Here is a 16,793-nt window from a genome sequence, read left to right on the forward strand (position 1 = left end):
GTTCAATTGAATTCATATTCTAACATTGTTTATGAATGGTTTAACTGCTCCATCTTCCTATTGGATAGATTAGAACTTCGATAAAAATTGACCTATAATTGTTGAATCAATAAAATAGATATTGTAATTATTATAAGTGGATTCTTGGATCCTTAGGCTTTTATTTACTTGTTTCTATTCTTTTATCTCGCTAGATTAAAAACCCAGACAACCAAGTTAGACTTAGATTAATTCTAGGTCATGTTCCCCATTCCTTGTGGATTCGACCTTGGTCTCACTGAGTAATTACTATATCATGACCTTGCACTTGGGGTTGTGAACATCCATTCCTCCAACTAAAATTTGGATGGTTCCACCAATCAGGATTATGTGTGTTGGAATTTGGTGCACTGAAGGGGTATTGATATGCATTTGTAGCATTTGCTTCACCATGCAACACTTCATGAAATACGAGGATTGTAGGACAATCCTTTATTAAGAGTACATTACTTTCACAAATACCACATACGATTTCAACAGCCGCTTTAGGTTGGATCACCTCCTTCTTCAATTTCAAAACCTCAATTTTTCTTATGAGGTCCGCCAACCTTACACTAACATTTTCCTCTTCTTTAAGTACACATATTCTTCTCACTCTCTTGGCACTGCTTTGGGATTACTTGCCTGATTAGATGTATCCCATGATTGGGCATTTTTTAGCTCACGTGTCTAGGTAATCCCAAGCATCTTCCGTTTCCATGGTCATAAATTCGCCATTACACATCATCTCTACAAATTGATGCATATTAGAATTTAGTCCATCGTAGAAAAAGTCAATCATCCACCAAATCTCATAGCCATGGTGTGGGCAAGTGAGAAGTAAGTCCTTGAACCGTTCCAAACATTGGAAGAAAGTCTCATCTCCTTTTTGGAAAAAGTTCATTATGTCACGTCTTAAAATGTTGGTTTTATGAGCCGAGAAGAACTTTTTAAGGAAGTCCCGGTTCATCTCAGCCCATCTGCTAATAGATCTTGATCTTAAGGAGTGAAGCCATGATTTGGCCTTCTCCTTTAAAGAGAATGAAAACAATTTTAGCCTAATTACTTTAGGAACAATGTTGTTAAAATGTATGGTGGTGACAATCTCTTCGAATTCCCTTATGTGTAAATATGAACATTCTGAATTAAAGCCATGGAATTTAGGGAGTAATTGGATCATCTTAGGTTTAAAGACCAATTTTCTTGCGTTGATTGGAAAAATCATGCAAGAAGGTGTACATGTTCTCACCGCGTATAGATAATCACGTAAGGTTTGAGCCGGTGGAACTCAGTGTACCTCATTCTCATCACGCATCGGCCTAACCAGTTGTGTATTTTGCATCAGATTCTCATCAAATTTTTGTTCCATTTCGGCCATAGTTCAACTTGGTATTTCAAGAGTATCTAGATGTTTTCTAACTCATTAATGGTTTGTGAGCCCGTCAATTAAACTTCCTTCACTTTGAAGTCTCGATGTATGGTCCCCTATCCACTTAGGCATGAACCACATAGAATTCTAATTCTAACCCTAAATCCGAAGTCCTACAGCAATTATGAAAGTGAATAGAGGGAGAGGGGGAGGATGTTACCCATAGTGAAGAATTAGAATTAAGAAAAACCCTAAAAGATACTTAGGAACATCCTATGGACCCCTATTTATAGTGGAGAAGCCGTCGCCAAAATTTTTTCTTCCTTTTCCTTAGTTATTTTTATACTTTTCTTAAGAGATTTTAGTTCAATCATGTCTATGATTGGCTAAACCTCTTAGCTAGGGCTAAGAGGCGAAGCTTTTAGCATGATGGGATGTTTTTTATTACTTTGATTCATATTTAAGTTGAACTATCTTTGATTCTAGTTTGATATTTAAGAAATACTTTCATTTTTTAATGGTTTGTTGTGACTCAAATTATAATAGATCTATGATAACTTTGAGTATGTTCTTTTCATGTATTGAGATTGCGAAATTAGGAAATCCTGTTGTTCACCATCGTCCCATGGGCATGGTTAGGTGATGGAATCCTGCTTAATCTTCCCAATTCTCTTATGATTGGTTGTATTTGATTGGTAAATCATGTTGTTTGCCTTGTCTCCTAGGCATGGTTTTGTGATGGAATCACTTCCAGTTCTCACACCTCTCATCCATGAAGAATTAGGTCAAAGGAAGTTCAAATTTGGTTTTACTGAGATATCTTCCAATTAGATAAGGTGGGACTCTGATTCCAGTTGTGTCCTTGAATCAAGCTTAGATCTCCTTGATTTCTACAAGTGGATCCTTGGAAACCCTAGTTACCACCTTTGAATTTGTTAGTTTTAATTACTTTAATCACAATTACTCTCTCAATTAATTCAGATTTAGATTCACATCTTTTTCTAGTTCTAGTTCTAGTTACTTTCAGAATACACACAAGATTAGTCCCTGTGGATTCGACCTCGGTCTCACCAAGATAATTACTACATCGTGACCCTACACTTGGGGTTGTGAACAAGTTTTTGGCGCCTAACGGTTGTGTTTTTCTGAGATTAATTAGTTTTAGAAGTAGGTTAAGATTAGGTTTTGTTTACTTTTATTTTTAGGTTAGGTTTCTCTTAATTATTTTAGAAACCAATTTACCTCCTAATTTTAGGTTTAGAAACTTTCCTTTTCTGTTTTAAGAAACTAACCTAACTTTCCTGTTTTGTAGGATCATAATATAGAAACTTCTAATTTGGTAATATCCTTCTAATTTTTCTTTCTTTCTATTTCTAGATTAGGGTTTATTTTCTGTTTTTAGAAACTTTCTAATTTTAGAATTTTTGTTTTTAGAAATTGATTTCTTTTGTTTTGTTTTGCAGGATCTTAAAATATGAACTTCCAATTTAGTAACTTCTTTCTAATTCTCTTCCTTTTTTCTTCAAGAATTCTTATTCCATCTTTTCCTTTTTAAGTTTAGGTTAGAATCTGAAATTGAGGGCTAAGAGTGTTTCATGCCCAAGTGGTTATGTGACAACACTCAATGTCTTTTGAGTGAAGGAGAATTAGTTAATAGGTTATGTATCCATCACAGGGTTAAACACTACTCGAGATCCTCAAAGTTAATTGAAGTGATGGCTACCAATCAATCGGTCAATTAACCGGGAAGACAACCCCAACCTCCGGTTGAGGAAGTCCAGTATAAGAATGAGGTGCATGAAGCACCCCGCCTCGTACTTTGTGAGATTACTTACAATCGGCAGGGGTGAGCACCCTTCTTATATGATTTTTTCAGAAAATACAGGAAACATGGATATCAAGCCAGGAGTGATCCAACTCCTTCCAAAGTTCCTTGGACTTGAATCTGAAAGTCCATACCTACACTTGTAAGAATTTGATGAGGTTATAGCCACTTTATACTTTCCTAACGTGTCTAAGGACACGATCAGGCTGAAACTCTTTCCTTTCTCCTTGAAAGAGAAAGCTAAGACGTGGTTGCACTCACTACGTCCATGATCTATTGGCACATGGAATGACATCATGAAGGAGTTCATAAAAAAATTCTTTCCATACCATAAGACGAATGCCATCAGGAAGTCGATCATGAACTTTGCTCAAAAGGAAGATGAAACATTCTTCCAATGTTGGGAGTGGTTCAAAGATCTCGTCAGTTCATGCCCACAACATGGTTTAGAAACGTGGCACATAACAACTTTCTTCCACGATGAACTAACATCTTCCATGCACCAATTCATCGAGACGATGTGCAATGAGGAGTTCATGAACAAAAATGTCGATGAGGTGTGGGATTACTTTGACAAACTCACTGAAACCGCACAATCATGGGACATCTCCCCAAAATCAAGCACCACCTCTAGGCCCACTCAATCAAAGGAGATGGGCAGGATATACTTGTTGAAAGAGGATGATGATATATATGCTAAAGTGGTCAATCTCGCAAGGAAGGTCGAGGCCATGGAACTTAAGAAGGATAAGGCTAAGGAAGTTGTTTGCGGTACTTTTGCTTGCAACATACATACAACTGAAAATTGCCCAACGATACTTGCTTTTCAAGAGGCACTGAATGAGCAATCAAATGCCGTGAACAACTACCAAAGACCTTTCAGTGGACCCATCTCTAACAGATACAATCCTAGTTGGAGAAATCATCCAAACTTTAGTTGGAGAATGGAATATCTGCTACTCCTTAAGGAATCCCTAACCAATTCTTGAATCAATGGAAACCTCAAGAGGATCCGATCTAAAAACATATTTAAAACCAAGAGCTTATCACTTAGAGTATATTGCAAAATCTTCAAGACCTTTCAAAGGTCATACAAGGGAGTGAGACAAAAAATTCAATTGGGAAAGAAGGGATTCTTCCAGCCCAACCTTTCCCCAATCCTAAACCGCAATACGAAATAAGTGATCCATGCTCTTCAAATCAAATGGAGCAAGTTAAGTCTATCACTACTCTTAGGAGTGAGAAGATAATTAACAAATCTATTCCGGTAAGGGCTGAAAAGTATAAGGATCCGGAAGTAGATGAAACTGGTAGACCTAGCAACACTCCACAAGAGTTAGAATCGGAACTCCAAAGTAAGGCGATTGCACCATCCCCCAACGGTTGATTGCACTAAAATCTCTCTATAACTCTCAGGACATTTTAGAGGTGTTGAAACAAGTGAAGGTCAATATTCCTTTACTGGATGCGGTAAAACAAATACATTCATATGCCAAATTTTTGAAAGACTTGTATACAACCAAAAGATGGAAAAATATTCAAAAGAAAATCTTTTTAACTGAAAAAGTGAGTGTCATACTAAAGAAAGATGTGCCACAAATACAAAGATGCTGATAGCCCAACCATCCCTTGTGTAATTGGGAACTATCGGATTGAGCACGCACTTCTTGACTTAGGAGCAAACGTAAATCTGATTCCTTACTCGGTCTACGAACAACTAGGGTTGGGTGAATTAAAACCCACCTGAACCACATTATAACTTGTTGATAGCTCAGTTCGTGTACCGAGAGGGGTAATTGAGGATGTGTTGGTCCAGGTTGACAAATTCTCTACCCGGTAGATTTTATCATCTTGGATACTCAACCCATCATAGACATGAGCACTCAAATTCCAATCATTCTTGGTTACCCATTCCTTGCCACATCAAATGCAATTATTAAGTGTAGGAATGGGGTTATGAGTTTATCTTTTGAAAATATGACATTGGAGTTGAATATCTTTTTCAATACGGGCAAACAATTAGAGGATGATGAGATTTCTACAACATTAACATAATTAACTCTTTTGTGAAAGATAGAACAACTTTGATCTTATCCTCTGACCGTCTAGAGACGTTCCTAGCCCACTCCCATGATTTTGATGACGACATGATTAGGGAGATGGGGACCATGTTGAATACCGTGCCGGTACTTGAAGTTAACCGGTAGAGGCCACGATTCGAAGAATTGTCCCAAGCTGAAGTAGTGCCTCTACCGTCTAACCTTAAGGTACCGAAGCTTGACCTAAAACCTTTACCCACTGATTTGAAATATGTCTGTTTAGGTCAAAATGAGACATACCCAGTGGTGATTTCTTCCCACCTTGAGTAAGAAAAGGAGAGTATGCTTATCTCTACTCTCATTGAGCATAATGGAGTGCTTGGATGGTCGATTACGGACCTCAAGGGATTTGACCCTTCGATTTGTACTCACCGCATCTATCTAGAGGATAATGTGAAGACCTCACGACAACCACAACGTATACTAAATCTGAACATGAAGGAAGTGGTTAAGGCCGAGGTTCTTAAGCTTTTGGATGTAGGTATCATATACCTAATATTCGAAGTTAATGAGTGAGTCCAACTTCGGTAGTTCCCATGAAGTCTGGAATCACCATCATAGCCAATGTCAATAATGAACTTGTGCCAACTAAGATCACTACTGGTTGGAGAATGTGCATTGACTATAGGAAGTTGAATACTGTCACGAGGAAGAACCACTTTCCTTTGCCCTTTATTGATCAAATTTTAGAAAGGTTAGATGCTCACTCTTACTGTTGCTTCCTCGATGGTTATTCGAGCTATAATTAGATCGAGATAGCCCTTGAAGACTAGGAAAAGACCACATTTACATATCCTTATGGCACCTTTGCTTACTGAAGGATGCCATTTAGGCTATGTAATGCCCCCGCCACTTTTCAGCGATGCATGTTGAGTATTTTTTTTGATATGGTGGGGCAATATTTAAAGGTCTTCATGGATGACTTCTCTGTCTTTGGTTAATCCTTCAAGAAATATTTAGAAATTTTGAAAAATGTGTTGAAGCGATGCGAGGAAAAGAACTTGGTACTGAATTGGGAAATGTGTCACTTCATGGTTCGTAAGGGAATTGTCCTTGGACACATCATCTCATCTAAGGGAATTGATGTAAATAAGGCTAAAATTGATCTTATCTCTAATCTACCTCCACCAAAGAACATACAAGATGTCCAATCCTTCCTAAGACACACCATGTTTTACGGAAGATTCATAAAGGACTTTAGTCACCTCTCTTGTCCTCTATGTAATCTACTTCAAAAGGATGCACCATACGAGTATACTAAGCAATGTCAGGAAGCTTTTACTAAGTTCAAAGGCATGTTAACTAATGCACCCATCATGCAGCCACCCGACTGGAGCCTTCCTTTTGACCTTATGTTCGATGCGTCTGACTATGCTCTTGGGGCAGTTTTAGGCTAGAGAAAAAAGCCCTACATTATTCATTACGCAAGTAGAACTCTAAATCCTACCGAAGTAAACTACTTTACTATGGAAAAGGAACTCTTAGCTGTAGTATTCGCTTTGGACAAATTTATATCCTACTTGATTGGATTCAAGATCGTCATTTACACAGATCATGTAGCACTCAGGTATCTTCTTTCTAAGAATGATGTTAAGCCCCGCTTGATAAGATAGATCCTCCTACTCTAAGATTTGATTTGGAGATAAAAGATAAAAAGGGAATAGAGAACGTAGTGGCTGACCATCTTTCTCGCCTTGATCTCTCTGATTCCCTTGAAACGACACTTATAAATGACATATTCCCTGACGAAGAATTGTTCAAAGTCTCCTATTCACCTTGGTTTGCTAATATTACTAATTATCTTGCCACAGGTTTCATGCCGACACATTGAACTACACAAGATAAGAAAAAATTCTTCACCAAGTTCGTAAGTTCTTTTAGGATGATCCATATTTGTTTAAATATTTCCTAGACCAAATCTTAAGGAGATATGTGCCAGAAAATGAACACCAAAGTGTTATCTCCTTCTGTCACTCTCAGCCATGTGGTAGTCACTTTTCTGCTAAAAAGACCACAGCCAAGATTCTACAGTGTGGCTTTTACTGGCCCACTACGTTCAGGGACACTCATGAGTTTTGCAAAGCTTGTGAGTGTTGTCAAAATTTAGGAGCATTGTCCCATCGGAATATGATGCCTTTAAACCACATTTTGATCATTGAAATATTTGATTTTTGGCGCATCGATTTCATGGGACCATTCCCCTAATCCTTTAGGAATTTATACATTCTGCTAGCAGTAGATTATGTCACTAAATGGGTCGAAGCAATTCCATGCTGGAACAATGACCATCAAACGGTCATTAAGTTTTTAAAAGAGAACATCCTTTCCCAATTCGGAACGCCTCGAGCCATCATTAGTGATGGGGGCTCACATTTTTGTAATAGACCATTCACGAACTTAATGAAGAAATATGGCATCTCACAAAGGTGGGCACTCCATACCATCTACAAACAAGTGGGCAAGCTGAGATTTTCAATAGGAAAATTAAACACATTTTAGAGAAAACTGTTAACCATGATCGAAAGGATTAGTCAATCCAATTGACTGATGCCTTATAGGCTCATCGTACCGCATTTAAGACCCCTATTAGAATGTCTCCCTTTAGACTTGTTTATGGGAAGGCTTGCCACTTGCCTGTGGAGTTGGAACATAGAGCCTACTGGGTAATCAAAATTTTGAATTTCAATCTAAACAACGCTAGCTCGTTACACAAACTTCAGTTGAATGAACTAGAAGAAATCCGAAATGATGTGTATAAGAACTCGAGAATTTACAAGGACAAGATGAAGGTATTTCATGACTAACATATTCTTCGAAAATCATTCACACTAGGTCAAAAAGTCCTCTTGTGCAATTCTCGGTTACATCTCTTTCCAGGTAAACTCCGATCTCGTTGGACCGACCCTTTCACTGTTACTAATGTCTATCATCATAGGGTCGTTAAGATTCAGAATCTAAACAATGACAATGATTTTAAAGTGAATAGACATCGGATGAAGCCATTTGTTGAGAAATTTGATTCAAAGAACATGTCCATACCTCTGATTGATCCTATTTACCAGGATTGACCTCCTAATCTGACGGAGGTATAGTTAGGTTTATTACTTTCATAGAATTTAGGACTAGGATAGTTTGCTTCTGCTATTTTAGAATAGTTTACTTTCCATTTATTTTGGATAGTTTGCTTTTTGGTTGTTTAATTCTTGTGCTAACCCACCTTCATGCTGAGATCCATTGGAAAAAGCCTCAAAATTCCTTCATCAGGTACTATCTTTCCAACACTTCTCCTTCAATTACATTATCTCTTTTGTAAATCATGCTTATTTCTTTTACATTGAGGACAATGTAGATTTTAGGTTAGGGGTAGAAGATTAGGTAAACTAATCATTGTTTTCTCAGTTTTGAGCAAAATTTACAAACTTTTTGAAAAATTTGCAATGTTTATCTATAAGTTTGTGTAGTTAAGACTGTTTTAAACTTTGAACTGTTGGAGTTTGATCATCTAAGTAATATATTGTTTAAAGTTCTTGCACTCAATAGATTACGTAGAGGTTTGAATATCATATTAATCTAAATCACAAGACACGTTCAATTTGCTTGCTGCAAATAGTACTATATTTTCTGATTGTTAGTATGACGATCATTGAAAGATATTGAGAATTGAGTCTGGAGAATTTTGTCCACCTTAAAAGAAGAAAAAAAACTAGTTAAAAAATAGGAGATTGACAAAAAGGGTCATGTATGGTGAAAATATTGAAGAAGTCTGGAAAAGAATGAAAAACCTGAAAGAAAAGATGAAAAGACTGAATGAATACAAATGTCATTGATATAAAATCAAAAATTGGAAAAAGAAGGAAAATGGGATAAGTTTGGAAATAGTACTCGAGTTTTCAACCAATCTTGAAGTGATGAGCATGGCTAACATTATGAAAAGACAATATTTTTATGAAAAGTAAGTTGATTTCTACCGAGCACATTGAAAAACTTAATATGCGAACTATGCTCTGACTTAATAGATAAAGAACTTATTTGATTGATTGGTTATGTGATTCGGCTCTAGGTTTTCAAAATTTTTACTTTCTCATCTTGAGTCTACTCATTCATACTTGATTACACAAAAGATTATTTTCTAAAAAAGGTTGAACATTGAGCATTAAAGTTCATTTTTCGCATACTTTGCTTGAGACTAGCAAAATACTGGTTAGGGATTGTGTTGAGGGTCAAATATTACATATTATCCCCCATTTATTAGTTGGTTTTATGAACATAATAATGCTTAATGTTCTATTTTAATCATGTTTGTGTTGCAAGGTGAATTTAAGAGCTTGGATTGAAAAGGAAGCAAAAAGCATCGATTTAACGCTCAAGAATCACCAATGCAAAGGTTGGATCTTAGAAGACCAAAATTGAAGAATTCACATGCCAATGATCCAAGAAAACCAAGCGAGGAATGAAGAGAATTGAAAACTTGAAGTGAAGGAATCTTAAAAATCTGCATCCTTCGACTAGTCTAAGCTCATCTACGAGCAATCGAAGGATCCTGCTCGACCAGTCGAAGATTCCTCAACTCGAACTCCAACAATCAAAATCCTTTAATTCTCAGCATCCTCGACCAGTTGAAGATAACCCTCGACCAGTCGAAGGTTATCCTCGACTAGTCTAAGGTTACGCAGGCAGCATGCGAATTGTGAAAATTTGAGGCAGTTTTCAGATTTTTCCAACTCGGTGCGAAAGTTTGAGTTGCAAAACTATAAATAGGGGTCCATAAGATGTTCCTAGGCATCTTCTAAGGTTTAAGGAGTGGAGCAAAAGCATGGAGAAGCCGTCGCCAAGAGTTTTTTTTTCTTTTCCTTAGTTGTTTTTATGCTTTTCTTAAGAGATTTTAGTTCAATCATGTCTATAGTTGGATAAACCTCTTAGCTAAGGCTAAGAGGTGAAGCTTGTAGCATGATGTGATGTTTTCTATTACTTTGGTTTATGTTTAAGTTAAATTATCTTTGATTCTAGTTTGATATTTAAGAAATACTTTTAGTTCTTAATAGTTTGTTGTGACTCAAATTACAATCGATCTGTGATAGCTTTGAGTATGTTCATTTCATGTATTGAGATTGTGAAATTAGGAAATCTTGTTGTTTACCATCGTCCCATAGGCATGGTTGGGTGATGGATTCCTACTTATTCTTCCCAATTCTCTTATGATTAGTTGTGGGATTGGTAAATCATGTTGTTTGCCTTGTCTCCTGGGCATGGTTTTGTGATGGAATCACTTCCGGTTCTCACACTTGTCATCTATTGAGAATTAGGTCAAAGGAAGTTCAAATTTGGTTTTAGTGAGATATCTTCCAATTGGATAAGATGAGACTTTGATTCAAGTTGTGTCCTTGAATCAAGCATAGATCTCCCTGATTTATACAAGTGGATCCTTAGAAACCCTAGTTATTGTTGAGGGTCAAATATTGTATATTGGACCCTATTTATTACTTGGTTTTATGAACATGAGAATGCTTAATGTTCTATTTTAATCATGTTTGTGTTGCAAGGTGAATTCAAGAGCTTAGATTAAAAAGGATGTTAAAAGCATGGATTTAACACACAAGAATCACCAAAGCCAAGAATGGATCTGATGAAACTAAGAATAAAGAATGCACATACTGAAGATCTAAGAAAACTAAGTTCAGAATGAAGAAAATTAGAGTTTTGAAGTAAAATTTGATGATCCTCGACTAATCCTGGCTCCGGCTCGACTAGTCCTAGCTACACACAACCAGTCCTAGACTCTGCTCAACCAGTCGAAGGTGCCTCGACTCGAACTCCAGTGTGTAAAACTTCTAAATCTTTATGTTGTCGAGCAATTGAAGGAGACCCTCGCCACCCACGATCGGTTGAGGATGACCCACGACCAGTCAAGAGTTATACAAAAATTGCGCGGACTGCGTAAGTTTGAGACGGTTTCTGAAAATTTCCACTCGGTATGAAAGTCTAAGGCCTAAAACTATAAAATGGGGTCCCTAGGGCATCCCTAGACATCATCTAGGGCTTGAGGAGTGGAGCAAAAGGGTGGAGCCGCTGTCTGGGAGTTCTTCTTCTTCCTCTTTATTTGGTCTTTTTGTTTTGTTTAAGAGTCTTTAGTTCAATCATGTCTATGTGTAACGCCCTGAAATTCGGGGGTCGAGCACAACTCAGCTCTCGAGTTTCAAAACATCATTTATGTAACATATGTAATGATGAATGTATGTTGTCTGTATTAGTGTATAAAACATGAAGTAGATTAAGCTAAAACTACACACATAATCCAAGGACAGGTGAAATATGTAAGCGGAAGACTGAAGAAATATATATATATAAGTCCCTGAGATATGTATGCTCTACCAGGTCATAATTACAAGTGTTTGTTTCAAAATACAAGTATCAAAAAGAAGTAAACCACTGCAACAATAACCCTGGATCCCCGTAGCTCAGGACACGGCTCACATGAACCCGCCTGAGAACTGCATAGAAGAGAATGCCTCCTCATCATCCTCATACTCCTGCTCTGCCTCATGGGTTGCATCATCATCTGCATCTAAGACAGAATCTGGTTGGTGTTGAAACACCATCCCAGAACGTGGGAGTGAGTGGTCAACTCAGTAGAACTGTAACAACCTTGGGATTTTTGTGCTTATCTTTCCTTAAGTAGTTGTTTTGGGGTAATTAGCGCTTTACTCGATTGCTTGTGAAATTCGCATCAATCACTTTAAATTGTATCTGCATGGCTCTAAACGTGTAGATTAGTGAGCGCTACGTTACTCTGAAATCTGGGATCCATCGCTAAATCCAGTTGTTCTGGGGAATTTTTGGAAGATCTGGATCAGACCTAGACCGCGCGTCGAAAGTCCGATAGCGATGATCTTAGGCTGTTGCGGTCACCGAGTTGGGCTTGATCTTCACCTCGAAAATCAAGTCGATCTGATGTTCTGGGTCGATTTGGTTGAGCTCGGAGTGAAGAGTGTGAGAACGGTTGGAATTTATTAAGCTTTTATTGAAATCTGAGTCGTGTCGCTTGCGCGACGATTTTAAGCATTCTGACCGTTGGATTCTGACCCAATTTCACCCTCTGATCAGGATGGTTGGCCCAGGCATATCCTAGTGCTTGTGGACTTAATCGAGTTTCGTGACGGTTGAATTGAGTGTGGTCCGCCACGGTAGATCTGTAAAGCCGGTACGAAAACTCAGCCTGACCTAGATCCATGGTCAATGAGCTTAAGTCCGACCTTTCGTGGTTATAGGCCCACCAGAAGTGCTTCGTTGGATCGAGAAAGGCGTGCTTTGGTTATAACCTAAGTATACCTTGACCCTGGGGTTATTTCCATCATTTTAGGGCCTATATATAGACCTTAAACCCTAGCTCTCATTTCCATACGAATTTTCTCTAACCCTAGCTTGGAAAGAGAGTGGAAAAGAGAGAGTTAGTGAGAGAGATTGGTTGGTGAATCATCTTGATTCTTCCTTGTTCTTCTTCACCTTTGAACCTTTACTTTGAATCGTTCCTCTGACGATTCTGAGTTCTTTTGGGGTAAGTTAACCTAACCCTAACCTGTGTTAGAGCTTAGATTAGACTTGGTGTTGTTGTGTCTCATTTCTATCCTTATTTTAGGGTATTCTAGCGCCGTTGACTAAGACAACTCGTCTAAATCAGTTCGGTGGTTCTTTCTTCGCTTAAGGTGCGGACTTTAAGTGTATAGGTTATGGTTTTCAAGGCTTTCAATCCAAGTTAGTGATTTATTCTTGTTATGGATGAGATTTCACATGTCAAATGTTGTGTTTACATTGCTTTCCTGATATGCATATGCTATATTGAGATTTGTGTATTCTAAGTGTATTTATAAAGTACCGTATACGTATAAAATACGCACTTGTGTTTGCCATGATTAATTGTCATGTATGTATGCTAGATGCATGTATGACAACTCCTTGATAAAAGGAATTGTCTAAGTGCATGTATTTCAACATGCGTCATGTATGTTGTTCCATGTATGCTAAGTGTTTGTAGAAATGCATGAATGATCTAAGTGTAACTGATTACACTAATTGTGGGCGTTGAGAAGTGATTCTCAATACTCCTATTGATGTGCATGTTTCCCTTTATGCAGTTACATTCCAAGTTATTTAAATTCAAGCATCTCCTATGCTTACATTTATGTTAAGTTGATATTCTTTAGATGTGTGTGTACCATGATTTGAGCTGTTGATCTATTACCGCTTTACATTCCATATGAATATCTGTCGTAGTGTAGGATGTTTGGGACTATGCCTTAGTCCAGGAAATCGGTAATTGACCCTATGAATCGTGGTTGAGATTGCTTTCGCCACGTAGGACGTATTAGACGAACCCGAGCCGTATTAGAGTTGGCGGCAGTGGTTTGGCCACGCGGAGTGTTTGCGCACTCTATGTCGTTCAACTCAACGTGCACTCGTGTTAGTCGAGTTCGTCAAATAACCCGATTGTCCGATGTATGTTAACCATGTATGGACGCTACTGCTTGAATCTAGGGTACCGAACTTACCAGTGGAATCCTAATAACCATGGTACCTGATCCGCTAAGACTCATGAGCCGGACATGGTGGTATGGGACACCGTGGTCGAGCTGTCGGCCTACGCTGGGGTGACGAGCCTCCCCGTAGTGACCAATGAGCAACTAAACTCGTGAGCCGATTATGGTGGTATGGGACACTATATTCGTGCTGTCGGCCTACATTGATTGGTGACGAGCCCTTTGTAGTGACCTCGAGCATACCTGGATACCGCAAGGAGGTGACGAGCCGATCTGTGGTAGTAAGGGCATGAAAGGCGTGCATTGATTGGTGACGAGCCCTTTGCTACGACCTCAACTATATGATCGTATGAGATATCTAGGATTGACGACCCTAGTATGGATCATTGTTTGGATAGTGACATGAGGAAAGTATCTTAGCTTCCCAATCTGTTGTGTGAAATGGACTAATAACAACTTGGTAATCATATCCATGCACCGCATTTGCATGTGCTTTGTAGATGTGGCGCACTTTGAGGCGATGTCATGCGTAACGTAAGATGAAGACGCTGAGGGTGTACGCGTGAGGGCACGCATCATACCGCATTCATACTTGCATTAACAAGAGTACTTAGGATTTATTTACTTGTCTTGCTTTATTACTGTTTGATTGAATCGATAACATGTTAACCTTAGTGCCTTATTATTCCACCGAGTTGATCACTCACTCCCACGTTTCGGGGCGGTGTTACACACCCACCGGACTGTCTTAGGCCCCGATGTTGCAGATGTGGATGCGACGTCCGAGGCAGAGCGGAGCCGGATGACGACGAGGCCGCCTTCTCCTATATGTTTTGAGACGGGTTCTAGCGAGCCTCGGTCGGATGCGGGATTCCTGGGATATTTTGGGGACTGAAATGATGTAATTTGATACTTATAACTTTGTTAAATAACACTTTTACACGATCTGGTTGTATATGTAATTCAGGGATTTACACTTGTACACATTTTTACTATAAGTCTTCCGCTTGCTTTATTCACTTGTCCCTGAAGCATATCTGTGTTTTGGCTTAATCTATTCCATGTTTTATGCACTAATACATAACATACATTCATCATTAAATATGTTGCATAAGTGATGTTTTGGAACTTGGGAGCCGAGTTATGCTCGACCCTCGAATTTCGGGCGTTACAAGTTGGTATCGAGCATGATTTGGATTAAACCGGACCTGGGTTATGGTCACACACCGCACGTTGTCGCCACTATAGTGTATTTGGGTGTGGGTCTATCATCGCTTTGTGTTTGTGCTCCGTAGTTTCTATCGGCGAAAGTTTCTTGAAAACCTTTGCCGAGATCGAGTCTGTACCCTTACCTGATCACACACAGCGACCCGAAACCTTTCCTAGACCCTCTATTAATGAGTGTAGACGGTCAATCTTCCTTTTTTTCATCTTAAACTTTCCAGAAATCGCTGTTTGAATCAGATTTCTGTCCGAATGACCCGATATGCCTCAAACTACGCAAGGGGCCATTTGGGGCATTTCCAGTGGGGCCCAGGGGAGAACCACATGTTTTGGACCAAGGAGGACTAGGAGGACCTCGCCAAATCGGCGAGGCATCGTCGATATGTCCAGAGACCGGCGATGCCATCGCCGGTTCGGCGAGGGATCGCCGGTCAGCGGGCTTGGCGGGCCGGGCCGACGCGGGCCGATCGTCCCTAGGTCTTGTGTGGCCCACCCCTCCACGGTTTTCATTTTAAAACCTCTCCTTTTACCTATTTCCTTCACAAAACCCACCCCCAAGCTTTCCTTTTCTTCCAAAACCTCTCCAAACTCCTTCAAATCTCTCCCAAATCTTCATCTTCCTTCCATTTTCGTGCAAACCCATCACCCCATTCTCAAATCTTCCATTCCATTGCTGATTTCTTCTTTTTCCCTTCTCATTTGAGCCCTTTCATTCCCTATTTGGCTAATAGTTGTGTGGAAGCTTCACCATCTTCCTATTTCTCTCTTTCTCTCATTTCTCATGGCCCTCTTTGAGATTGTGACGGCCATCTTTTCCATTTCTTCCCTTCTTTCCTTAATGGGGAAGAAGAGAGCGCCCGTGGATGAAGCCGGGCCGAGCCGCCCAACCCGTGCACGGAGGCCGAGAGGTGCCGCCGCTAGCACGTCCGCCACGCGCGAGTTCCAGACGAAGCGGGACCTCGATCCTCGAGCTCCTGTCAGTAGGACCTTGTTGGCGGAATTGTCGCATGGAGTCTATGAGGGGCGTAGAGTCCTTTTTGAGGCTCATGTTGATCCGCGGCTCTTTGGTGAGTTCTTCTTGTTGGAGCGCCTAGAAGGGGCTGGTTGGGGTCCCTTGTTCGAAGGCGAGTATCACGCGAATGCTAGCACTGTTCGGGCCTTCTATGCCAACATTCTGGAGCCTTCACTGGATCCTCTGCAGTTCAAGATTCCCTGTGGTAGCGGTCGAGTTGGAATTGTCAATGTTGCTTTGATATCCCGACTCTTGAAGGTGCCACTTGGGGAAGTGCATGCCAGCGAGAAGAATGTGGACAGTGTGCGCGAGAGGGATCGTCGCACCCGATCCTTGTGTGGTCGTCTGGTTGAATGGCAGCCGAATAGGAGTCTTCTGGCTTCTTTCATTACGGATGACTTCCGTTTGCTCCACCACATCTTTACGTTCAATGTATATCCAAGGTGGAGCAACCGCAGCGAGTGTACGCGCCTGATGGTAGATTTTCTATATCAGGTGGGGCAGGATGCGAAGTTGTGTGTGCCGACGTACGTCCTGCGTCAGATTATTCTCATCGCTCGTTCTAGTAGACGGACCGAGTCTCTTCCCTTTGGCCGCCTTATTTGCAAGATCGCACATGAGTTCGACTATAGGCTTGGAGCTGAGAAGCCGGTCCCTATTCGCCATATCAACTTGAGGACCCTTAAGCTGATGGAGGTTGGTTCTGGTCGGCTTG

General features: G+C 39.8%; 1 non-coding gene across 1 annotated transcript; it reads right to left on the minus strand.

Annotated features, from left to right (window-relative positions):
• Positions 1 to 3,553: 3,553 nt before the first annotated feature.
• On the minus strand, positions 3,554 to 3,660 carry LOC131235842 (small nucleolar RNA R71). Its single transcript, XR_009166361.1, has one exon. It is a non-coding gene; the product is annotated as a small nucleolar RNA R71 (small nucleolar RNA).
• Between the last annotated feature and the right edge of the window lie 13,133 nt (positions 3,661 to 16,793).

The sequence above is a fragment of the Magnolia sinica genome, chromosome 19 (genome assembly GCF_029962835.1).
Source record: "Magnolia sinica isolate HGM2019 chromosome 19, MsV1, whole genome shotgun sequence".
In the NCBI taxonomy this organism is placed as follows: Eukaryota; Viridiplantae; Streptophyta; class Magnoliopsida; order Magnoliales; family Magnoliaceae; genus Magnolia; species Magnolia sinica.